At 27.1% G+C, this 27,627-nt stretch overlaps 1 protein-coding gene across 2 annotated transcripts in view; it reads left to right on the plus strand.

Moving 5' to 3' along the window:
* LOC129967313 (Krueppel-like factor 3) overlaps positions 1 to 27,272 on the plus strand; it is a 53,521-nt gene extending 26,249 nt beyond the window's left edge. For both annotated transcript variants that reach the window (XM_056081879.1, XM_056081878.1), the window contains one exon: positions 26,972 to 27,272. The gene's annotated coding sequence lies outside the window, so the exon portion shown is untranslated. The remainder of the gene's footprint in view (positions 1 to 26,971) is intronic.
* The last annotated feature ends 355 nt before the right edge of the window (positions 27,273 to 27,627 follow it).

Consider the following 27,627-nt stretch of genomic DNA (forward strand, 5'->3'; position numbering starts at 1 on the left):
ATATTACTATTTGTTGAAACGGAAACAGAAACAAGTTTCCAATTTTATAAAATTTTGATTTTTTTTGTTAATTTTTCTTTTTTTTTTTTTGTCTAATTGTGTTAAATTCAAATTATCCTTCACTTTATTCAAATATGTTAAGTCGATTCGTGGTATTCAAATATTAAACGCATCAAATTGAGATGCCTTTTTTTAGTTATATTTACTTCGCATTAAAGAATCGCTGAGAGAAAAATGTTTTTATCATTTTAATTACTTCATATTTCAACTTCACAGTTTGAATTTATATCGCGATTCGTTGATAAATAACATAAAAAATGTTTTATTTAGTTATTTTCGTAATAAATAAGTATATCAATCAATTTCATTGCAAACGTTTAGCTTTCTTTTAATCGGTGATTGATTCAATGTGTGTTTCTGCGTATCATGGCCCTAAAAAAATCCCTGAAATGAAGCAAATTTATTTTGTGAATAAAATTTCATAACAAAGAATATCAAAAGTTCCTCTTCAAATCTTATCAAGGTTTTTGTTCAAATATACAAGTCAAGAGCAATATATATATATATATATATATATATATATATATATATATATATATATATATATATATATATATATATATATATATATATATATATATATATATATATATATATATATATATATATATATATATATATCGTAAACGAAATAAGAATGCAGGCAGAATGTTTTAATCGCGAAATCAGAATCTTTTAATTGCATAATTTACAATACAAGCCAACAGATGTTTCTAAATTGCATGAAATAAAATAATGAATAAAATAAGGCTTTTATATATTCAGTATGTCGTCTTCCATAGAGGAACTTAACTATCAGACGTGAAATGATATTTTTTCGAGCATTTAGCAGCATTTTTTATGGTGTAGTCAGAAATGAGCAAACGAAATGTTACTTTATTAATCGCTAAGTTCTTAAAACGTTTATTTAACATTGTTAAGCAATTACATCGACAAATGTCTTAGGAAAAGGTGACTTGGTGGTAAGATATCGGCCTCGGAGTCGGAACTTACAAGACTCGGAAACCGATTCCCCCGTGCAACCGGCATGGAATCGGGTATGGTACATGCTAATTGGAGTTCGAGGCTGAAGGCTGGATAAGGAGGTACCAATTCAGGTGTCGTTCTCATCGGGTTAAAACGCAAATCATGCTTTTTACCAATAGATTCTAACTTCATAATAACAGCAAAATAAGTTTCAATTCAATCCTTTCTCTTCAGAGGGCATCTTTTTACATTCTTTCTTTTATATTGATTTTTGAGGTGACTTCAGACATCTGAATCGCACTATATATCAATTATTTTAAAATTTACAATCATTTTAGAATTTTGTAACCTCAACTGTATACCGTCAATATTTACCCGTTATATCAAATTGAGTTGTCACTGATAATTGCAAGCTTTGAATAAAAGGAGAGATGTCATAATTTTTTTAAATTATTCGTTTTATAATTGTTCTGATAGCTGCTTTAACGCAATCAATCCATATAAAGTTCTATATTAAGAATCTATCCTAAATTTCGCAATACACCGTGCAAAAGTGCCCTGATTTATAACTTAAGAGGAATCAGAAAAACACCTTCTTTCAGATCTGATGGAAAGTCATGCTCAATTGAATGGGAGTGAAATAAAAGTCATAATCCATTCGTTGGTGACCCTTGAACTTCATAGGTAATTCGTGGAAGTATATATTAAGTAATTTTACTCGTATCATCAGTTCAGCTGCTGTTGACGATAGTTAGTACTGAAAAATATGGTAATCAATACGTTCATAATTAAAAGTAATAAATATACATAATTATGCATAATTATGCATAATTCAGATACAAAATAACTTTTTAGTATTTCCAATAGTCTCTCGGTTGAATCAAAAAAGTAAATTGTATTTCTGATGAGAAATGAATGATTAAATGTCTAAAAATGATATTTAAGGTTAATAATTCGTTATAATTTTTCACCAAGTAGCTTTAGAAGTACAGTTAACCTGAATTATTTTTAATTACAGCTAGAATTGAGAAATATTCAATCAAAAACTGGCTCAGAAAGGTTGTTTATAGGAAAAACGACAGACTGTTTCGACAAAGATCTCACAGCATAAAGGCAGAAAAAAAAACTTGTATATAAATTATTATGTATAAAGTCACAACACCTATAGAAAAATTATGTAGGGCTGGAAACATAAAGAAAATAAGAAATAACATGCCAAAATATCAACAAAAATTAAAACTAAGAATAAGAATACGTTACAAATAAAGAAAAATACAAATACAAATAAGAAATAAATAAATAACAAGAAACATGCATTGAAAAACATGATATAATCACATAATATTTAGGAATATGTAACAAGGCATAATTATACACTAAATATCTTTACAGTCATTCATTAATTCTAGCAATGGAAAATATAACAGAAGTTTATAAAGACAAGAATTTACTAATTTTTATCCAAATTAGCAATTCAAATTTTTAAAAGGATCTAATTAAGAACATCACACGAATGATAAACTGCAAGCTGATTATTCTATTCGGATCGAAAACAGGACGCAATTGAACGGAAAGAAAATGAAGATCACAATCCATTCGATTGTGACACTTAAAAGTGCGAAACGGACAACGAACGTGAAAAAGAACGATTCCATTTTTAATGCGTTTATCCAAAAGCTTAATACCGGAAGTGGTCATTTATTTCCTCGCGTGCAGCGTGTACCACCGCAGCGGACGAAAATTAAAACGGTCAGGTTTCGGACCACCCAAGTTGGAAGGGAAAGATGGATTTAGTTTTACAAAATGAATAGTACGACTGTGAGTAAAAACTAAAAAAGCGCGCGCAGCGTCGGGTCTTAGCAATGTTTTCAATAAACACCTGAAGCGTTTTATTTTTTCTTTTCATTTTATTATGGTTTTTATCTCCCTCTACGTGATGGCCAACACTTTGCAGGTGCAACTACCGCAATGCGTAGACAGACAGACAGACTGAAGAGCGAATATCAGAATTGTAGAAATGCGAATTTTGATACTAGCTTGGGAAATTCATGCGCATCAAAAAAGCAAATGGATATCCGTTTGGAGAATAATAACCATAATTAAATTTCAGATATTTAATATGCATGTGGTGAGACGTGGCTTTATTTCTTTTTAAGCAAGAGTGAGATGCTATGAGTTGTTTTTAACTGATTTATTTTATAATTCTTCTGATATTTGTTTTAAAATAGTATGATTAACTGTGATTAAAGTATTATTTTGTCATTACACCTTCTTTGTTGCTGATAGAAATCATTCTTTTCTTTTTCGGCTGAGGTTCCGTAGTTGTACATTAGTGATACACTAAAGTCTGTAAATGATGTTCCGTTTAAAATCGATAAACAAAATTACATTTTTTTAATAATAAAAAGTAAATATTATTGTAGTTCTTTATATATATATAAAATAATATGTGTCTTCAAAGAGCTTTGATATATTCTTGTATATGAATGTACGTGTTTCTCCCATTTAGTTTTTAAATATAATGAGCCAGCAGAAAATATAACCAAATTCGAAATTGTCAGTGTTTCCACAGATAATATTTAAAAGCATTTAGAAGCAGTAAAATGAAATAAAAAATATCTCGGTTAGGTGAAATTACATAAAATAATGTATTTCAAATAAATTCCTTATACTTATTCTTTTAATTAAGATTCTTAAAGTACCATAAAATTATATGAAAACTAATTTCAATGTATGTAACTTATGCATTGAAATATATAACTTGGTCACTGAAATGTATGTAAATTATGCACGCTTATCTATATGCCAACATGAAACATAAAGTTAAAAATAAATTTTCCCTGTGGCTTTAAAGACGCTGCGTCATTTGACCGAATCTGTCTATCATCAAAAACAGCCTTTTATATTTCTATGTTTTTATTTGATGAAAAATGATTCATCATCAACAGGAAAGACAAAATTTCATGGAAGATAACATGAAGTTTATAGAGTTGATCTCATCAGTGACCTGACATTTGCTGTTTAACCATGAAAATCCTTTAAGTGGTTATAAAAGCATACCACTTTAATCAAAATTTGAATATTAATATAACTTCCGTATTTTCTCCTGCATTTAATTTGTGAGTGCGTTAATATCTACATGGGCATCGGGGCCGCGGCTTCGTGGGTCGAATGGCTGAAAGTTCGAAACCCGATTCCACTAAATGTGCGGCTCTGATGCATGCTAAATCTGATATCATGGATGAAATGTCCTCCCGTTGGTGTGATGAGGAAATGTGCAGAGAGGAGTTTCAGTCTACGTCTCGTCCTCGTCATCTGACCAGGTTTAAAATGATTAAGTTCGTCTCAAAACAGGTTTCAAGTTGCTTCCAAAAGAGACGTTGATATAACTAAACTAATATCTACCTATTTTCGTTTTAATCTATTTGAGACCTTTAAGTTTTACATGTTGGAATTTGTTATTGGAAACATTAATTTTTAAATATATTTAATGCAAAATTCAAACCAGTCATTAAATTTAAAAGTAGTCTGTAACTATAGAATCGCCTCTAAAAAAATTATACTAATCGGATTATATTATTTTGTCTCGTTAATGAATGCTTTATCTTTCAGAAATGTCTTGAAAGAAGCTGGGCTGATGAGTGTTGCATATGGCAATCATTTTCCAAATACCTGTAGATAGTTAGATAGCTGTTTTGAAAATTAACTCGAATGCTTCGACAGTCAACTAGTTACACTCTCAAATACTTGTAGATATCTTGAATACTTGTAGATTTTCAGAGCTCACTCCAGAGTTAAGTTAGTCTAATGATCTCAGGATTGGAAGAGCTTGAGTTTAAAACATCACAAATATTTTTCAGTAACAGAGCCTGATATGTTGTATAAGATGCTATCGTAGATAATAAAAAAATCTTCATATCGTGCTGATGTAGAAATACATGTGGATAGTTAATTTCAGAGCAAACCAGAGTTAAGGTGACTTGATGATAGTTTTGGATAGGTTTCAGGATTGAAAACACTTGGGTTTGATTCTGAAAAGATTCTTCATGCAGGTAGATCTGATACACTGTATATTATAGATTTTAAAAAGCCAACAACTTATAATTGTGACGATGCAGAGGTATAGAAAGTGAAGTGAATATTCTGGAATAATATTTGTCATGATTCAAAACTGTGGAGCCGATTACAAAATACCTTACTATAGATTCAGAACTAAACGTTAAATTAGGTAAAATCAAAAGTAATTCACCGATCCAGGTCTCACATATGATCTTATATCTGATGTATCAAGACATATATTCTTTTCCAGTAATGTGTTTTTAAGGCACATGATTTTAAACTTACTCGGATAGCTGCAGTCGGGATTGGGTTTAAATTTCTGTTCATCTATAGAAACGTTTCTATGATTTTATTAGAAATAGTGCATTATATCAAAAATCAAGATATAGAAATTGTATATAAATGCGAAAATCGATCCTTGATGCAATTAATATTAGTCGAAAATGTGATAATATGACAGTTTAAACTGTGATCCTTGCTTTGTTCTTTAATTAAGTAATTTTACATAATACATTATTCCTTTTCTTTTGATAAGAATTTCCATGTTTTAACACATTACTAATAAACATGCTCCCAATTATTTTTTAAGTGGTCATTCGTTCTTCAAGTATTTTTATATAGAATCCTTAACTGAGCTTGAAATTCTTAAGCATCCTTATTTAAGAGAAAATTTTGTGTCCTCTTATATCTTTCCGTTGTTATTTATGCACCATATGCCATAGAACCAAATAAACCGAATAGAAACTAAACAAACGTTTCATTGGTATAAGCCGCAAGGTTTTAAAGTGCATTTCACAAAACCTTATTTTAGAAAGAAAAAAAAAAGTGTTTTCTAAAGCATTTTGTATTTTGAACACAGAAATGAAGTAAATTTAATGAATCATGATGGTTTCAATCATATTATCATAACCTGTAAAAAATATGTTACGCAATCCGTAATTGTTTTCTTTTGTTCCGAATTCTGGGTTAATTAACGATAATTAACTGAGAAAAAATGTTTATTAATGTTTTAGATGCTGTTTGTGGAATAAACCTTTTGTTGAAATAAACCTCAAATGAATAATATATGTATATGAATTGAAAAAATAAAAATGAAATAACCTCCTATTTTAAATTACACAGTTGCTTTACAAAATTAAACGTCTTGTGCATAAGATTTTCATAAATTAAGCCTTATATTGACATTTAAATTGCTTAGACAAAGATAAAATAGGTTGATTATGCATAATATTAATTGAGATAGAGAAAAAGTCTTTTTTCAAATTAAATTTGAAAAGCATTAGTTCTGTTTCTGATTTATTACTAAATTGTGAAGCTGTAAGTCTAAGGTATATGCTAATTTGTTTACATTTAAGCAGATGTTAGATTCCATGAAAATTTCAAAATAATTCTGTAAAGAAAATAAAGTTTCTATAGCTGGAAACTAGAAAACAAATGAATACATATCTACCTTAGGTTCTTATTATCATTTGTTTAGGCAGTTATTGAGATTCCGCTCATAACTTTAAAAATGCTTTAAGAGAAATGCTTCTATTCACTTAATTTTATATCATTCAATAACTTTATGTTTATTAACATTTTTAATTTGCAAAATTTACTATTTATTCTTAAACATTTATAATGAAACCTTCGACTATCAAAAATAAGGGGGGGAAAAATCGATTTTTGAACGTGTAACTGTATTCGATGCCCCTAAGGCCAAATTTTACAAAGTTACATAAAAAATGAAGAGCATTGTTCAATTTCGGCATTCATAATTTAACGAAAATTCTTCTACTATTAAAATTTAGAAACCGTGACAAAACTACAGCAGGGACGAAGTTCGCAAAGAATAATAATACTGAGATCGAGTAGGAAAGGGATAAAGTTGTTTGTATCTTAAAATTTTCGAATTTTCCGCATGTAATCCTGATTTCTAATGTAACTCAAAAATTGATGTAATTGAAAAAACGGTAATTTAACCATTAGCAAAGCAGGATCTTTTAATTTTTAGTTTCCTCTTAAATCAACGTATGATTCTTACATTTTGAAAAAAAAAATCCGTAAATGTGTTTTTTTAAGACTTTTTTTTATCAATTACATTAATATTGTAATGCATGAACGGTAATATTTTTATCAGCCTTTCGAATTTTAAAAGGATTTCTAAAAGAAAATTTTAAAAAAAATGAAATAAACAATAAAATAATTAGTAAAGGATAAATTAGCACTTTATAAGAGAAAATTTTAAATTCTTTTTTCACTTATTTTTGTTTTTGAAAGCTTTAATTTCTGTGATTACAAATCATCTTCTTATAAATTTTGGATTTGTGGCTGTTCGTTTCGATTTATTATTCGAAATGTAAAAAAATTTTGTTTCTTTAAATCGAATCCTAGTTGAAAAATTTCAAAAAGCAGAGAAACTTTTATTAAAATGTCGGAAGAATCGAACTCTAATGAAATTAATGAAAAAATCTGAAATGATTTAAGATTATTTAACACTTTTCTTCATACCTTTGTTTTAATATCTTTCTTTACAATATTTTTGATCCACTTTTATCGTTAGATGATGGTATTGTTAGCATAATAATGTTTATGAGTTATCATAGTCTGCATATTAAGTCAATGGACATGCACAATAAAAAACAAAATCTTCCAAAATACATTACAGATTTAATAGTTGAACATTAAGTTACTAGATTTGTCAAATAGCTACTTTTTGGGAATTAGATACTTAAAAAGATTTTTCAGCAATTCAAAAAATTAGATTAAAAAGATTTTTCAAAATTCAGTAAATTTTAATTAAATTAAGTGAAAATTCAATATTAAAATTAAACAGCATTTGATTGAAATTAAACAATGTGAATTAATAAAAAGATACCATTTAATTTAATTTCATATATTTTACTTTTTTAGAATATAAAAATGGAGAATGAAAAACCCTTGTCTTTTATTGTTTTTATCATATTGTAATAAATATATGCATAACTACAATAAACCATCGTAATAAGATTTCCTTTAGGGTTAGTAAAGAAATTTACTAACCCTAAAGAAGCATTTTTGGGAAAATTAATTATTTATTTCATAAAGAAGTATTATTTGTTCTTTCTTTTTCTGAATTTAATATCTTGCTCTTTTGGTAAAGGTTAATTATATTTTTTTTTTGGGGGGGGGCAACTGTTTCCAACATCACGAAAGATATCATTTATGTCATCTCACAGAATGCGTTTGAATGGAAAGTAATGGATTTTTTCTATTGTCAATATTTACAGATTCCCTCCTCCCCTCCAACAAAAAATAATATCTTGTATGCATTTTCCTTATAGAAAGAATAGTGTGGCAAAACAGGAAGCTGCACCATATTACCAAAATAATGTCATAATAATGCTACTTAAATCTTTCGCTTAGATAAATTACATTTCACAGCGTATACTGAGTTTTAAAGCCATTTCCGAGGTAATAATTTTTCTTAAACTAGTACTATAACCTGCCATGAAAAAAGAATATATTGTAGCATATGAACAATTTTTTTATGGAGATGGATAGACTTTAAAGCAAGCTGTTCACTTTAATAAATCTGCATTCAATTGAACTGTTATGATTTTCATGGTATTTAATTTTTTAACTTAAAAAAATCTTACAGTGCATTTATCCTTCTTAAATGTTATAGTTTAATGGATATTTTATTATTATTAAGATTTAGGCTGCCAGTGAATTTATTGGATGTAATAAAATAGAACCGATTCATGAGATGTCATAATTTTATTACATCACTGCCGCTGTCGTTAAACATCTGAATCTAATGATGTGCTGTGATGATACCTTCTTTTTCCTGGAGAATGTGCGCACATAAAAATGTAGTCGATTCATTAAATGTCATAGCTTGATAACAAATTACTGAACATGTCATCAAATATTTGACTGTACATTATCTTATGACAGGTTTGATGGCATGTCCTTTCTTTTTCTGGAAAATGTGTACTTAAAATGGAGCAAGGTCTTAAAATTTCATAGTCACATAACAGACCACTAGGCATGCCATCATGACGATAAGTCATTTTTTTTCCGAGAAAAAATGTAACAGAATTTAAAATTGATTTGGTTTAATACATTTAGCAAGTATCTTCTGAATGTATGTTATCTTATGATGTTATAATGATGCCGCCCCTCATGAAAATGGACACTTAAAATGAAGTCGATTCATGAGACGCCATAATAACATAACAAATGCTTGTACATGGCGTATATCATCTTATGATATGCTAGAATGGGAATTCCATTTCTAATTCGAAAAGATGCTACATATTCCAAAACTGAATGGATTAGTACATAAAGAAAGTATGCTATGAAAATGAATTGATATAATTTTGTTCCCTATGAATTTTTAATGTAATCTCGTTTCCCTTCTTTGCCTGCGAGCCGACTATTGAATTGATTATAAAATAATATTGTAAATTATTAATGATCATCAATATGCTATTCAGATGAAGGAATTAGAAAAGTAAAAACAGTGTAAGATAAGCAATTATAAAAACAGATTCTTCTTTTCTTTCGATCATGAAAATCTGATGTATTTTTTTGAAAAATCTAACAAAATAGATAAGAAATTTTTATAAAGTTTAGCTCTATTATTTGATTTAATTCAATTAATGATTCCACGATAGTTTTATTAAAAGTAATTTAAATTTACATGAAAAACAAACAATCATATTTAAGCAAAGAATAAAGAATTAACAAAAGTTCCTTTTTTGTTTGGAAGCATGAATATATGTTCAATAACTGAATACAATAGAACTAAATTACTGAATATTGATATGACTCTAACTGAATTATCAACAACCGTGGTAGTACCCCATGACGTGTAGCACTATTCTTAAAACGGTTCAGGATTTAACACAGATTAATTATCGATTCACCTCTAAAAATTTTTCTTATTATCTTTTTTTTTTCTTCTTATATCATTATTTAAGGGATGTAAGTGCATGAAAATTGCTTACATATTTATGTGCTGTATTGAAATACACATAGTGAAAGCAAAGAAATGCATATTTCCAATTTTAAATTTAAGATTCTTGCTATGTGCAAATCAAATAATGCACTATTTTAGATTATATTTTTGTTCGCTGATGAAAAACTTATTTTGTCCTCTTTATGTCTTAAATTAAAATATGAGCAGTTTAATTACTTTTTTTAATCTACAAAAAGATATGTATATTTTATTTGTTACTTATACAATTGCTATATTGCTAGAGAAAAAATAAAATTGTCATTTTGATTGCTAGATGATGACTAAAATTAGATTTGCATAGAATATTGATTGCAACTTCAGAAATAATTTTATTTGTTTATCAAATATTTAATTAATTTATGAAAATTCTTATAATCAAGAATCAGATTCCAAATATTTCCTTTTCAAACATATGAAGTCTCTAAAAGGAGTAACGCATATTACTTTCCTTAATATTATAATAATTATATTGCTAGAGAAAAATAAACATTTTGATTTTTTTGACATTCTGATTGACAAGCAATTACTTAAATTCGTTTTAAATAGAATATTGATAGAAACTTCAGAAATAAGGTTTATTATCCCTATCTCAGCTTCAGTATTCAAATTTGAGTTTCAAAACAAAATTGCCTTTTCGTATTAAGATATGAAATCATTGATTTTCAAACATAATAAATTTGTTTACAATTTGTACATTCGTCATTAAAAATGGCGCTTAACTTTTCGCAGTGTTTTGTAATTACCAAAGAAGGAAAACAACTACTTACTTATAAACTGAACACCTTTAATTCTTTCATCTTCTTCTTTTATTAAAGTTTTTTGTTTTTATGAGGAAATTTTTGAAAATGCATTCAGCTTCGAAGTTTGAAACAGTCTATAATTAAAATTTCTCATGTCATTACTGCAGTTTAAAATGCGCTAAGATTATCAAGAACTTTTTCCTATCAAAATATAATGTAAACAATTTGTTTTTTAAACATGTTATTCATTAAAAGAATGCTTTGTATTTCTCATTTAAAATAATCTCTGCATATAAACTATCTAACTTCGGTATCTGGTTTTATTTCTGTGCTTTCAGATTTTGATGGAATTGATATTATCAAAAAAAAGTGTATTTTTAAAATTATTTAATGAACTGGTTGTTCATAAAATTATAAGTTAGATAAGGAATTAGATTTAAATAATGAATTAGTAATGAAATGATAAATAGAGATTCAAATAATGAACTAATTCAATTAAGAATAAACTAAATAATGGATATTATTTTTGTCAATAGAAGATTATTTGGAGAACAAGTTAGAGCTCCTTATTTAGTGAATGATGTGAAATTGAGTATGATTGCAAAGGGAGCTGATAATCACGGTTTATAACATCAGATTTAACATTAATTTAATCTTTACATTTTTAACACACTATGTATAATCTTTATAGAAATATTACATTTATTCACAGAAATAAATACCATTATTCAACCAATTGAAATATTATGGAATTTAAAAAGATTTTTAAAAATCATTGGCGCTACAAGAATTAAGAATGGGTGATTCAAATTTTATTCCGTTTTTGTCTAGATAGAATAAGAAATAAAAGAAACTAATAAATCTGATTGCAGTAGAACCTTAATAATCTTGCCTTCTATCGCCTAAAGCCTTTTTAACCAAGTCGGTACCAGAAAACTGATCTGAGTTCTTATTCTGCCGTTCAATAAACCCCACCCCCTATCTAAATTATGCATTTCACATTAAAAAAAGATAAGAAGGGGGGGGGGGGAGAAAGAATTTTCGCAAGCAATAAAAAATAGTTCTGATTTTTTTTTCACACTAGGCATTAACATGGAAACCACATATTTACATTAAATGTTAGAAGCACTTGTTATTGTTTGTTAAAAATTCAATTTCATTTCTTTCTCCTGCGTAATTTCAAAAACTGAAACAAGAGGTGTCACTTGTTAAGTGACGACTTTAAAATCAGCGCCTTTTTTTTTTAGAAAAGGTTTCAAATTTGACATTGGAACTAATTTCAAGATGCGAAGGTTTCTAAATGGTTAACTGGAGGTAATTAATATCATAACTTACTATTGCTTAAAATGAAAAATCAAACAACGCAATTCCATTCGTAGGCATTTTAATAATGTGAACAAATTCTAAGAATTTTCATGAAAAAAATATGGTATAGTAAAGTGATCTGAAAGTTTAGCATTATTGAAGCAGGACAATAATTTTATATGAATCATTGCGAAAATATGAAGAAAAAGCTGGTAATCTGCCGTTCACAAATATTATAATTGGAGTTTAACATTCAAATTTGTTAAATTGTTTATAGGTGGTAATAATTAAGAATTTATTTCTATAATTTCAAAGAAAAAAAATTAGGAAAATTCTTGTTAAATGGTAAGAAATATGTACGATTCAAAATTCAGTATCTATACTCTGAGTTTTTGATTTTTGCAAGATGCTTGGATCTATAATCAACTGGTTCTATTGCAATAATATACAATATAAACATTTTTAAATATGACTAAATGATAAATAATAACCAATTTATAAAAGAAATTAAAATATGTCGATATATTATCAAAGTAGTATTTCAATTAGCTTATGTGGAGATTTTCACTTTTCTTAATCACATAAGATATTTTTTTGAGACTTAATCCTCAATTTATCAATAAAATACGTAAGATGCATGTGATCAAAAGGTTTCATAATTCAATGTGAAGTATAATAGCGTTGTTTTTCATATTATATGCTTTCGGTCTGTGGTATGCATTACATATGATAAAATAATTACAAAGATTTAAAACAAAGCATAAGAAAAAGTAAATTACGTTATTCTCAAAACGGTTTTGTCCTTATAAAATAATTGTTATTATAAATTATTATTAAAGTAATTGTTATTGCATAGAAAGGAAAGAACATTCATCGACATTCGTTTCATCAAAGTTTAGTTCATAATTTGAAATCTTGATTAAAATTGGTAATGTTTTAAAAGTTTTACAGGCTGAATTTCTCCATTAGGAATTGTCATGCTGGAAAAATAAATGCAAAATATTGCTGAATAATGAGATTTACTAATATTATGCGGATAATCGAATTTTTTTATTTACTGATAAATTGATAAATATGCATCAATAAAATATTTATGTGGAAAAGAAAAATTAATTCGCTCTGCATATAATTATGAGCCCAAAGATTGTTGTATAAAGGAAAGACTATTTGACGAAAATCATTAGATTTAGTTAGTTTCTAATTGAAATTCTTTAATTGGATTTGAGTCAAAAATTTTATTGACCAGAATTTTTGTTAAGATGTTGGCGTATTAGAGAAATATATTTAGAATATCGTTGAGTAATGAAAATTTTGATCGTATACAGATCATTGACTTGTTTAGATTTTATTGGAGAGTTGATAAACATTCATCAATAAAATATTTGTTGTGGATAAGAAACGTAAAAATGGTCTACATATGTTGCTAGTATATTTGAGTACCATTATAAATATTACGGATGTAATCTGTAAAGTGCCGACTTAGCTTATTGAGAGATTTTAAGAAAATATTGTAATTTAATAATAAGGATACTTGACAATAGTAATGGATAATGAATATTTTGGACAGGATATTTTATGGATAGTTACATTCTAGCTGATAAATCGAAAAATTCCTTCAATTCAAACAATATCTGTTAGATAATAAATTATATCATCGAACGGAACATAAGAACTGTACACATAGTTACACGATTGTTTTATGAATCAAAAATTTTTTTTCTAAATTATTATTAATATGTTAAGAAGTCAAGTATTTTTGCTACTCTCCATTACATCTCACTCAAAGAGGTGAATTTTCGTAAGATTAATCTTAACTTACATAAAATGAGAGTAAAACCTTTTTTATTGTTAAAAATGACTGGAAAAGGATAAAAAAAATTTTAAATTTTTAACTGGGAAAAGGGCAAAATTTTCACTCTTTACTTATTTGTAAAGATAAGGTTAACGTGAATTTAAATTGATTAGGGGGGGATTCCATTTTAAAATTATTTTAATTCGCTTCTTAATACGTACATAGGATCATTTTATTTACCAAATCCCGGCTTTGCAACACCTGATTCTCTTATATGCGAATTTTTTACCAAAGAATGTTACAAACATCATCATTTGTTTTAAAAACCTTGTGTTAAAATTTCACATTTTTTTTCGCATATTTCTGATATATACTTATACATTAGAAACAATATATAGCCATAAATGTAATTTGTTTAGAAATATTGCACACTTCAGTTTTCTTTAACTTACCATATTAATTTTTTTGCCAAACTATTTTAGTTGGATAATTTCTCACTATTTGACTGAATAACATCAAAATTCTGATTCCCGTTAAAGCGAATAATTAATAAATAGAACTGAATTTAATTAATTTGAATAAATAATATTTTCGATGAAAAAATGTTGGGTTTCAATACTACAAGATAGGGGTATATTTTCAGTAATGTTTTTCTATAGAAAAATAATGATAAGATTAATTAAAGTAACCTTCTGAAAATAAAAACAAAATTTAATAATTATGATGAAGGATCATAGACACGTTAATTCGTAATCGTGGATCGGTAAAATTATTTTTTTCCTTTGTCATTCACAGTATTGTAAGGACTGTTGAAGAATCATCAGTTTCTTTGTACATGTGGTTAAGAATCAAAATGAGCATCTTGCCCATTGTTATATCACATGCTCAATAATTCATGATCATTGACTCTTAAAGAGATTTTTCCGAAGTGTCATTATTAGTAGGAAAAAGGTTCTTAAAGAATAGACATTTTTCACATTTTGTTAAGAATGTCAATAAAAGGTTAAAATGATCCTCTAGCCCTTGAAATATCAGAAGCACATTAATTCATAATCACTGACTTTTTTTCTAAAAAATTATAGTTTACCACTCCGTTACCACAGAACTAAGCCATATAAACAGAGATTATTGTGATTGACTGCTATGTTCATTAACTATCCAACTTTTAAGTAAGAAAACCGTGGTGAACAAAATTTTAAAGAATCTTTAACTGTTTATGAAAAGCTAAAAATCTTGTACATCCTTTTTAAAAAAATATTTTTAAATTCTCAAGGCATTCTAATATTGTTTCAAAATTATAACTATCCATCATTGACTCTTAAAGAAAATTTTTCCTAGTGCCATTCTTAGTATGAAAAAGCTTTTCAAAGAATTACTAGCGTTTGCTTTTGGCCTAAGAATATGAATAAACGGGTCAAAATGATCTTCTGGTCTTGTAGCAGATGGTTAAGTAATTGGGATCTGGTAACAAGAAGAAATTCAACACCCATACGTGGGCTTACTTTTAGCTTCAATGAGAACATATTTTGATTGGTATGAATGATAATGCCCTCCCGCACAGAATTTAATTGGCTAGAAGATACCTGCAGAGTGAAACAATTCTTCATGTGCTATGTCTTTCCAGATTATTAGATCTGTATCCGATAAAGCACGCTTCAGGTAAAATGTAAAGAAGACGGATTGCGGCTTGTAATGCATCGCCTCATCATGTTTTCATTGGCTTCCAAGCATTGTACTACTAAAACTGAGATTGCCATCACAAGCATAAATCATACTTTAGTAGACACCAGAAAATGGACCAAAAAAATTGAAAATCTCTTCTAAACTGATACTATTGCGAAATGCATTGTTTGGCCTTCAAACTGCACATGGTTTAAAGCGTAATTATTTTTTCATACATTATAATATCTATTGTCTTTAATCGACTGTCTTCAACATTGCCTAAAAACTCATGGTTTGAAGCATAGTTACTTTTTCAAATTTTATAATATCTACTATCTTTAATCGAATGTCTCCAATTATTTTTAAAATATTATAATATCGACTTCTTTAATTGAATGTCTCCAATGATTTTTTTAAATATTATAATGTTGATTTCTTTCATTGAATGTTTCCAATTATTGCACCAATGTAATGATTCAAGAGTTTCTTTAATTATTATCTGGTCATTGTTGGATTTCCAACTAGATAGTTGTTTAGAGTTAGTAAGTCGAAAGTGGTGGCAAACAGACTGATTAAAAATATTCATATCCCAATTGCCAAGAGAACATATTTTTTTTAAAAGCCAAAATTTGTGAATAATTAAGTGTTAGGTTGATATTAACAGTTTATAAAGTATCATTGATCAGGTTACAATATGTTCCATTATGTTCATTTAACTATTAAAAATATATACAACGAATATTTGTTTCAATAATATAGTGTAATTAATGTCTGACATTCTGGAATCATAATAGATAAATAAAAATAAATATATGATCGCAAAGTTGATAAATTAACTTAAAATAAATCTAAAACATGTTAAAAATGTGCTGAAACTTGAAACTAAATTTCCCATTACAAAAGGTCTTCATAATATGCCTAGGAACTGTCTAGGAACGCAATGTACTAAATTCACTACTATATTTGATACAGAATTGCTTCCATAAACAGCTTATACGTGCAATTCTATTAATAAAAACTTATTTTTCTTTATAAAGGGAACAAATAATAATAAACTGAGCGTCATTCAGGTATTTCAGTTTAAATCTTTTTGGAACTTGGCTGATTTGGAGCTAATCGAGCCTATTAAAAATCCATTTTATTCAAGAATTCGATTTAAAATAAAGGGCCCAAGAAGAGTAAATCGCATAGAAAATAGCAATTCTTTGATTAAAAATGGAAAAATGTGAGTTATTTGTTTTTAATATTTAATATTTTTAATAAGCAAGTCGTGATTAATAATTACTGCTAAGTAATTACAACGAATAGAATAATAATAACTATATTTAATTTTTTTAAACAATTTTTATAATAATTATTTTTAAAAAATAGAGTAAGTTTAAAACACAAACAGCATACGGCAATTTGAAAAAAGAAATATATACAGTAAAATTCAAAATAGATAATGCTATTCCGAGCAAAGATTTTTTTAAAGTCTGATAAATTTTTAATTGCCATTTTGGTTGAATGCATGTTTTGATTGAAGCAGTAAAGTTTGCAAGTAAACTTAAAATTTTAAAAATTATTTTTTCATGAACGTAGCGAACATAAGATTAGGATGTATTTAACTGAAAATAATACAGAAATGAAAACAGTCTAATAATTAACAAATAAATTCGAATTACAAGCGATATTTTAACATAAAAGTTTTAATAAAATAAAGAGACGAGCGAAAAATTCGAATTAAAAACTGTAGATATTGCCATGTTCTGTTGCATTTGATGTGATGCAGAAGTATAAAATACAAAATTCCAATATCTTCATAACACCAGATGAAAAATTCCAAGGAACCTTTGTTTTTTCTGTTTCAATTATTAGTTTGATATTGAAATTTATTTAGAAAAAATAAAAGAATATCGAAGAAAACGAAATAGATTAATTTGACAGCCGCTAAGTAGAAAAATTAACCTGACAAATAAATGATTAATGCACAGTGCAAGTTGTGACTACACACGAGATATATTATACCTACTTTCACGGTTATAATCAACACAGAGACTTGCCACGGGGAAAAATCCAAGTATTATCAATTCCAAATGCGTTTATTATAAGTGTGTTGAGAAAGCTTTTCAGTTAGGCCATATTTATCATATTTAAAGCAATCGTAACTGAAAATCATAAATGTCTGTAATCCATCCATTTAATAACATCCCTCCTAATTGAAAATGTTATTAATTGCAGGAAGACTTCGTTCAAGTAAGGAAAAATCGAACGTTATTTGGTTGTCTTTTCCTTGCTTTTCTCAAATTCATTTCAAGGTTCAAGCCGTTCTTACCTTTGATTATTTGTCACCAAAAAAAAAAATGCCCTTTTAAATCTTGTCAACCTTGCGGTACACTGGATGCATTAAATTAATCGATTCCTCAATTTAATTAATCGATGTCGTTAATCGACTTTTCATTAAACCTTGGGGGTCACTAGTTGCGGTGACGTTTTTGATTTGGGAACATTCTAACAAATGATCTGGCAAAAAAAACTGAGTAGCAAATGCATTTGCACGAAAGGCTGGGAAAAGTATAAAGTGATGAGCCGAAAAAAAGATTAATGAGCTATCACTTACAACTCCAGTTAAATGGTAATTCGTCTAGAAAAATGCTGATTATCAGCTGGAGGTGGCGAATTGGTGTTTACTTCGAAAGTAATTTGAAAATTGATAAATCGAAGACTAAAATGAGATTTTTTTGTGATGTTCTATAAGAAGTATAAAAATGATACTTGATATTTTTTAAATCTTTTCCTTATTTTTTTTCGATTAATATCTGATATACGTAAGGCATTTGGAGGAATAATTAATGTTAAATGTTGCAGAATGTGCTGGTGCAAATTAATGCTTATGTAAAACCAAGTGATAATTAAATGTCATTAAAACGAAAGTATGCACATTTTGCGACAACGCTGATTCATTGATCATGTATTTACTTTTTAAAACAAAATTATGATTTCTAATAAATCAACTATATGTCATTCCATTATTTAAAAAAAAATCTACATTCTAAATAATTACTTTATTATGTTATTTATTTGTCATAGAGTATACGTAATAAAGTATTTGTTCTGTTTAAGAACAAATTATTATTAATGAAATAAAAGATTGTTTAATAATTTTTTAAATAATACTATCTAATATTTAATTTTATATACATTGATTATAATATTCAATATTGATACTATTGATGATATTGATGAATAATATTGATACTATTGATGATATTGATGAATAATATTGATACTATTGATGATATTGATGAATAATATTGATACTATTGATGATATTGATGAATAATATTGATACTATTGATGATATTGATGAATAATATTGATTCTATTGATGAATAATATTGATACTATTGATGATATTGATGAATAATATTGATTCTATTGATGAATAATATTGATACTATTGATGATATTGATGAATAATATTGATTCTATTGATGAATAATATTGATACTATTGATGAATAATATTGATACTATTGATGAATAATATTGATACTATTGATGAATAATATTGATACTATTGATGATATTGATATTGAATTTTGAATATTCAATATTGAATTTACTCCTGAATCATTAATTATGTATCAAAAATTTAATTTTTTTGAAGCAATATAAAACCGTTTGTACAAGCTGACAATAATATAGAATAAATATGGCTTAGCTTTCTCGATTTTCCGAAATAAGGAATATAAGTGGGCAAAGTACGCTCGTTAAAATTCATTTATGCCTTTTTTATTATAAAACTATTTGAGATTTTCAAAAAATCTTTTAAAGACAACTCTTCATCAAAATTGACAATATTTGAGTTGTAAAAATTGTTTTAAAGAGGTAAAGTAAAAGTAGAAAAAAAGGTAGAGCAAGTAATAAAGTAGAGCAAGAACTAAAGATAAATAAAGATCTGATAGAAAATCCACTGCGTTCACTCAATGACATGCTGAACAAGTCAGGAAATTAGTACTTCATGATTGTGGCTTAAGTATTAAAGATATTATTAAGTAAGTTTCTATATCAAAAAGGGCATGCGTTGTGGTGAGATAATTCTTTGATTTTGCATGTGTCTTCTCTTAATTTTCTTTAATTTTTGACTGACCATTAAACAAAAATAGCTCCATCTTCCCCAGATAGGGGCACTGTGTGATTTCTTTACATCCTTTACACCATGATTATCCATTCTTTACATCATGATTATTGTTTTGAGCCTATTGTTAAAATAAAAGAATATATTTTAAAGGTGGTTTCTTGAAAATAACTTTAAGAATGCTTTGAGGACTGAGAAAAAGTCGGCAGAAGTGCATTGGGAGATTACAGAGAAAGAAATGTAGTAAATATTATCCGAAGAATTGATAGCTTTTGTTTGAAAAATAAACATAATTTTTGATAGCTTAACATAGGCGCAAACGAAATACATAGCAAGGGAATGCATGTTAAACGTCCAGAAGATTGATTGATCTGTTTTACCACAGACAGAAAAATCAGATACCTTGAAAGAAAGCTTTAAATTGTATGAGAAACTACCAAGCCTGCATAAAACAGTAGCAGAAATCTTTAACTGACTTTGCATTTTTATGAATTTGCAGAAAAATATCAAATTCTTCTACCAGTCACAAGAATATCAATGTTGTTGCCCTTGGATGGGGGACATTGTATGAGGGCGTTATTTTTTCTTTATTATATATAAAATTCCAAGGTTTGAAAGATCAGTGGAAGGATCTGGATACCTGATACCTGAAGCATAGTTTAGTACAAGCAATAGTTTTAGTACAGTTGGTGCTTGATCTTTTACTGTTGGTTAATCAGCTCCAAGATATGGAACTTGATTATTATGACGGAATGTAAAGTTTTACCCTAAAACATACTGAGAGTACGTTGTTCATTAAATTAGATTTTTGGATCTTTTCGGATACAAGACATTGATAGTTTTCAAAATCAACCACGGGAGTGATCTCTTCAAACCTTTTTCGCTATTCTCTAAAGGAGGTCTTATTCCCCTTCCTCCGCATAAAATTGGGAAAACATTAATTCCTTCCATGACAATGGTGAGCGATAGTTATGAAATATAGATATTTGGCGAGAATCTAGCATTTTTCTGAATCTTGGCGAGAATCTAGCATTTTTCTGAATCTTGGCGAGAATCTAGCATTTTTCTGAATCTATCTTCAAAATATATATTTTGGAGACCTTTTTGCCGTCCGATTGACATCAAAATTTGACAGGAAGCTACAGTTGTAGTCACATATTTCATTGATTTAAGTCATTGCGTTTATAGATATGATGCAAATGTACAGATAGACAGACTATCAACCGTTTGACGGATTTGATTGGAAATTTTATATCGATATTTTAAATGTTAAACTGTGTACTAAATTTCATTGAACTAACTCTTTGCAGGTTTTAGTTATTGAGTTCACTTTTAACCGAATCCCCAGACAGACTTCTTATGAATGGACGTCATTGGAAGTTTGGTAGATATCTGAATATTTGGTCGTAACTCCATAACCGAATTTCTAAAATACCAAATCTCACTCCACATACCGAATTCTAACTCAAAATTGTTTAGAGTCATCGTGTTCACAGACAGGCAGTCATAATGCTAAAAATGTGTTTTTTTCGGATTCTCGGACGAATCTCCTTCATAAAGGACTGAAGGAGATTCGTCTAAATCTAAAGCTCAGATTTTTTTTTTTTGGTGATTACATATATTTTCTGTATACTACGCATGCTAGAAAATTAAAAATGTAGTACCATTGACAAAGTATACGTAATGAACAAATAAAGTATAAATTTTATTCAGTTCGGCTAGCTGTTGTAGGTTTTAGATTATGATATCAATAGATGGAGGAAGGTAACGAAATAATACACGTCCTATGTATTTCACTCATAGACATCAGTAACTTTCCGAGTTAGCACATACTGGTATTATAATAGCCATGTTATAGATAGAAAGTAGATACATTCTGAACGCTATTAATTTAAGAACGCATTAATACTTGAGTTATGACTTCTTGACTCAATTATAATGAGAACTCTTCTACGTAATCTCTATATAAGTCTCTACGTAATGTGGGTCTCTCTGTCTTCTACGTATTGTTCTCCCATTAAGCTTTATTCTTAAAAGTGAAAAATATTTGCTTCGCCAATGCGGCTTAGATAAAAAATAAAGGAGGAAGAGTCGTAATACTTTTTTAAAATACTGATTTTAAAAAAAATTAAATTGCATCGTTTGGCGCAACATAACACTTTGCTCAAATCTACAAATTACTCATTCATTCAAAATTATTTAAATATCTGATTAATATTTGGCAGTTAATTTTACTCAATAGCAAACAAAAGATTTTTTCGATTAATATGATTTTTTGATGTGAAAAACTATAAATAATTTTGCCTAAAATATTATCTTTTTTACCGTTTTGAGTGTACAAATTGGGCTATTGAGATTATCTTTATTACACAGAGAGAGCGAATAGTTGAGTAAAACTTGAAAATTGGAAAAAAGTAAACGAATTAAATTATTTCATGCTCCATTACAGTTAAGTTATAATTAATCGTGTGGTTAATTTTAAAATTTAAATTTCTGAGAGGTTCTGAAAAGATAAAAATTAAAAAATCTGTCTTATGTAAATTACTATTTAATCTTGATGTGATTAATTGTGATGAATACACACTCGAAAAGATCTAAATACATTTTTCAAAAAGAAATTTCTGAAGAATATAAAAGAAATTTCTCTGAATTCTCAAATCAAATTACAATATTTGCATAGTAAATTATGTTGTTTGTTTCTAATTATTGTGAAACAGATATCCAGTAGATAAAACATTCAGTTCTTTGACAACCAGTGCAGCCTTCTAAGAGAGTGGGAGTGTTTCCAATTTCGATTTTCTCGTTTACTTACAAAAAAAACCATTCCGTTTTTTGTTTCGCTTTGCCGTTTTGTGTAGAGAAGAAGATAATGACATCGAAGATATGTACGAATATTATGGACTGGATCCATAATTTTATGCCAATTCATAATGTTGGTATACAGAGCATATACCATGATTTACGTATCCAGCTTTTTCTTAGCCATTGACTTTCTGACTGAAATTTTATTGGTCAAAAAATTTGACTCAAGATTTGACTTAATTTTGATATTAAGACGTTATTTTCAAATATGTACCAGTATTACGGACTGGATCCAAAATTTTATGCAGATTCATAATTTTGATATACAGAGCATATAAAATGATTTACTTATCTAGCTTTCTCATAGCCATTGTGTTCACTTGCTTCTGTCTGAAATATTATTGGTCAAAACATCTCTTCAAGATTTGACTTAATTTTGATATTAAAACGGCATGTTAAAGCTTCTTTAGATAATTGGTTTCATTTCTTAGTTATTGTTTTCGCATATATTCGGTCAAAAAATCCACTCTCGAAAAAATTTTTGTCTAAAATTTGTTCCAAATCCACAATTTTATCATTAAAAACCCCATAAAACGTTTTATTTAGCTAATTTATTGCTTTCTTAGTCATTTATTTCGTACCCATACATTCAGAAAGTCTATCTTTCGAAAGATTTGACGACACAATTTGGATCTAAAAAAGTTAATGAACAAATCTGATGCGGAAAGAATCATTCTTGAAATTTGTTTTCTGAATTGTCCTTTATATATTAATATGAGGGGACAGATAGTCTGAATTTTGAGTGATTTCACTCAAAATTTGTTGATTTTTAAGTCACTGTGTTCGTATGCATACAATTGGAAAGTCTATAGTTTGAAAGATTTGACGGCACAATCTGGATCTAAAAAAAAATAAAAGAACAATTTTGATACGAAAATCATCATTCTTCATTTTGGTGTCTAAATTGTTCTTTACATATTAACCCTTTATTTACGAACAGTTAAAAGTACCGTTAAAATCAAACTGATATCTTCATAATGTGCCAGTTATTTCGAGTAGCCTAGATCGCAAGCAACAAATATAAGCTAAAAGCGAAAATTAAAAATCGTCCATTATTAATTAAATTGATACAGATATTTAATTAATTAAAAAGTTGTTCCCCTTTTCTGGGCTTATATTCCATTAAAACTTAACTAATGATGTAAAAATAAAACAAAAATTAATGATAAAATAACTCGGTAAATAAAGGGTTAATACAACGGATGAATAATCTGAATTTTGAGTGATTTCACTCAAAATTCAGTATGAACATGAAATTATATATAAAGGATTTAAATGAAAAATATACCCAATTTCCTTGAGAATCTACTGGTGACTAGTATTATATGTATTTGTTTATACAGTTATTTTTAAAAAATATTCTCATTATTTCACAGAGATAATAGAAGGAAAATCACATATCATTAATTAAACATTATCCAAACTTTTAACAACGAATTTATCAAGTTTTTTGTTATATACTCGTTTCGATAGCGGAAGATATGCCGGACGTCTTTATATCCTTCTCAGTAACGGTATATCAAGAAAGCCGTCATCGATTCATGTGAAGCGAACCATGCAAATAGGAAACTGATGGAGTCCGTTGCAATGAATTGATATACAATGACACGCATCGCACCTTGTTGACGGAGAAAGAAAACGTTTTTGAAAAAGAGGAGGAGGAACCGAAAAAGAAATATTCGGTTATTCTTGCAGTTAGAACTTGACAAGTGATCTTTGTACGTCTTATACTTGAGCTAACCGGAACTTTACCAGAAAGGCTTTTAAGGCACCTCTCACAATGTAACAAATTCGGGGTCAGGTCTTCGAATGATTGGTGTTGAGATACAGGAAGTAAGATACCGAATCGCATCGCTGGATGTCCAAAATAAAGCTTTACGCTTAGGCTATAAATTTACTTTTATGAATCTTATTATGGTCATTTGAAGAGAGAATTGATATTTTTTGTTCATTCATTTCCACTCTATATATCTTATGAAAAATGAAGTAGTATCGGTCGTAGAATGGAAATATAATTACATCTGCAATTGTATTAGATAAATTAAATATATCATTTCTTGCTGTATTGATTTAATATAAGGATTTTTTATAGTTCATTCAGAATTAAAATGTTTTTTAGTGCCAATGCTTTTTTAATAAAATATTTTGCAAAGCTATGAATTTAAAAAAAAAAAAATAAGCACACTGGATGTTTAAAATAGAATATTGCAGTGAAATCTGCAAAATTATTTTTTTAAAGTTTTTATTATGGTTGCTTGAAAAGATAACTTTTACCATCTTTCATTTATTTTTATTATATTTAGCTTCTGTCTGGTACTGCTCAGAAATACAATTCTCTTTTCGGATGAATAAGAAGATTTAATTAAGTAAATATTAGCAGCTCTGAATTTTACATATTATTCTTAATATATTTATTGCAAAATAAAATATTTTCATATTTGATTAGATTTTACCCATTATTTTTAATATATTTATTGTAAAATAAAATATTTTCATATTTCATTATTTTATAAAATCTTCATCTGCAAAATCTTCTCTGAATCTGAGAGTAAATATATATATATATATATATATATATATATATATATATATATATATATATATATATATATATATATATATATATATATATATATATATATATATATATATATATATATATATATATATATATATATTTATATATATATATATATATATATATATATATATATATATATATATATATATATATATATATATATTTTATATATAATTTTACTTCTCTGAATAAAAATAAGGCCAACTAAATTTTACTTTTTAAATATTTTCTTTCATCGAAATTTTCTAAAAAGAAATTTCGATTTTAATAGTTTTTAGCACTTAAATGTATTCCTCTTATGTTGAAATCTTACTTTAAGATATAATAATTTATATTTTTATAAAATAATTCTGTGCTTTTTGCAATAAAGCCGTTTTTAAATAATTCATAAGTATTTTTGAAAAATAATTTTTTTTTTTTATTTTATTGTTCCCACGATTCACATATTAATTTTTTCCGCAGATATTTGCTTACTATTTCAATAATTCTTTAGCCGAGTACTTGTGACTTTCAGGTTGAAACGTATTTATTAATTCGTAGCAATCAAAGCAATCATGAATTAATGACTTTGTGAAACAAAACTCATGCAATAGCAATTTTAGCATAATTTTTCTTTGATTTAATTTCAAATAGAAATGCATCAAATGTTCATGGAAATCAAAGACAAGGATGTATTTAAAAACACACACATATTTCAGATATTTCATTTAAATAAAGAGTCAATTCATTTAAATGGCTTATATGTATTCATGTGAACAAGATTATAATTTGTATCCAGACAATAAAATGGTTTAAATTTAAAGTTCGATTAATTTACTATGAATTTTTTAATGAATACATATAAAGAAAATACTAATCTCGTTTAGCTGTCATATATGTATCAAAAAACACTTTTTCTCATAATTGAATCAGTCAAAACATTAGCATAATTACAATTTTTAATTTGGAATTCCCGAGTTCTCAGTATGGACCGGAATTACTTTTTAAATTCAAATTTAAAACATTCATAAAACTATAAAAGGAAGCTAGTATATAAATTCAGATTCTACTCTTAAGGTATACATAACATTTACCGAGGCGATTCATAGAATAAGGGGAATTCGCACTTTGGCTATCAAATTTGTTGTAAAGTTATGACAATTTTATATGGTATTTTAAATTTATAAATATTTAATTCTGTTACCACAATATAAAAATTGTTTTTTCTGCTATTTTTCCATTGAGTTCAATGCCTGAAGAATTATTTCTCTAAAAAAATAACTACTATGTTTACTGTAATTATTTCGAGATAATGCCTTACATTATTTTAAAAAGTTACACCACATATATTCGCAATCATAATAATATTTTTGTAATTAACTTATTATAACTCTTTATAAATAAGTAATAAAAAGAAATATAGCATAACTAATTTTCCATAAAAAGAACTTGGCGTATTATAAATCTCTATAAATAAATGCTAAATAGTGTTATATGCATTAAGAAATAAAATTTTATATTTTGTCTGAATAATGATAAATGTGTCACACAAGTTAAAATTTTAATATATATAAAATTCAAAAATTTTTATACCATTTTGTACCATTTGTACCATTTTGTATTAAAATGAATTTCATGAATAAAAAGCTATAATAGGAAAAAGTCAATAAAGGAATTTAATCTAAAATATTTTTGCAATGCATGATAAATTATAGAATCTAATATATGCCTATTATCAGACAAATCTACTTTAAAATAATATAGAAAGAAGACAAATATATTTTCTTGAATTAAAAATATAGGAACAAAACGCTATTATTTATTTCTCTTCAATTGAACTAAACATTTTCTTTGCTTTTTAGGTTCCTTTCTGGACGCCGGAATCTAGGATCGTTGTGGACTGGCCGGAATTAAGTTTGTCGTTCATTGCCAAGTCTTCCTAATGAAACATTTCGGAAAAATAAAAATACAAAATGATGATATATTTAAAAACAAAAATGTTCACAATCAGAAGAGAAATGGAAGTTGAAAATTGATTTTGTAACAGAAATTTTAAATTGAAAACACTTGTATCAAAATCAATCCAAATATTTCTGTTAAGTTGAAAAATGGGGATCAATTTTTATTTTATAATATTTTTATCCGTATACAATATTAAATAACTTCTTGCTAATACCAAAATAAAATATATATATTGCATAAATATATTAGCAATGCATAAAATAATATCCCACTAATTTTTCTTCTTTCATATCATGTTTCATTTAATAATAAATGAAACTAAGATTCTAAAAAATTTGTTATGAATTGAATTACAAGATTCATTATAATTGAATTCAGTATTATTTTAGAATTTAAAATTAAATAATTAGATATATTTAGAAATATTTTTTTTTCATTGTTTAAAATCAATTTATAATATATAAAATATCCTATATACTATAAATATATTATTCTTCATATGGAATTATTATTTTATTTTTCTTACGGAAGCATGGAATTTTATTTTACTTAAAAA

Source organism: Argiope bruennichi, chromosome 1 (genome assembly GCF_947563725.1).
Source record: "Argiope bruennichi chromosome 1, qqArgBrue1.1, whole genome shotgun sequence".
Taxonomy (NCBI): Eukaryota; Metazoa; Arthropoda; class Arachnida; order Araneae; family Araneidae; genus Argiope; species Argiope bruennichi.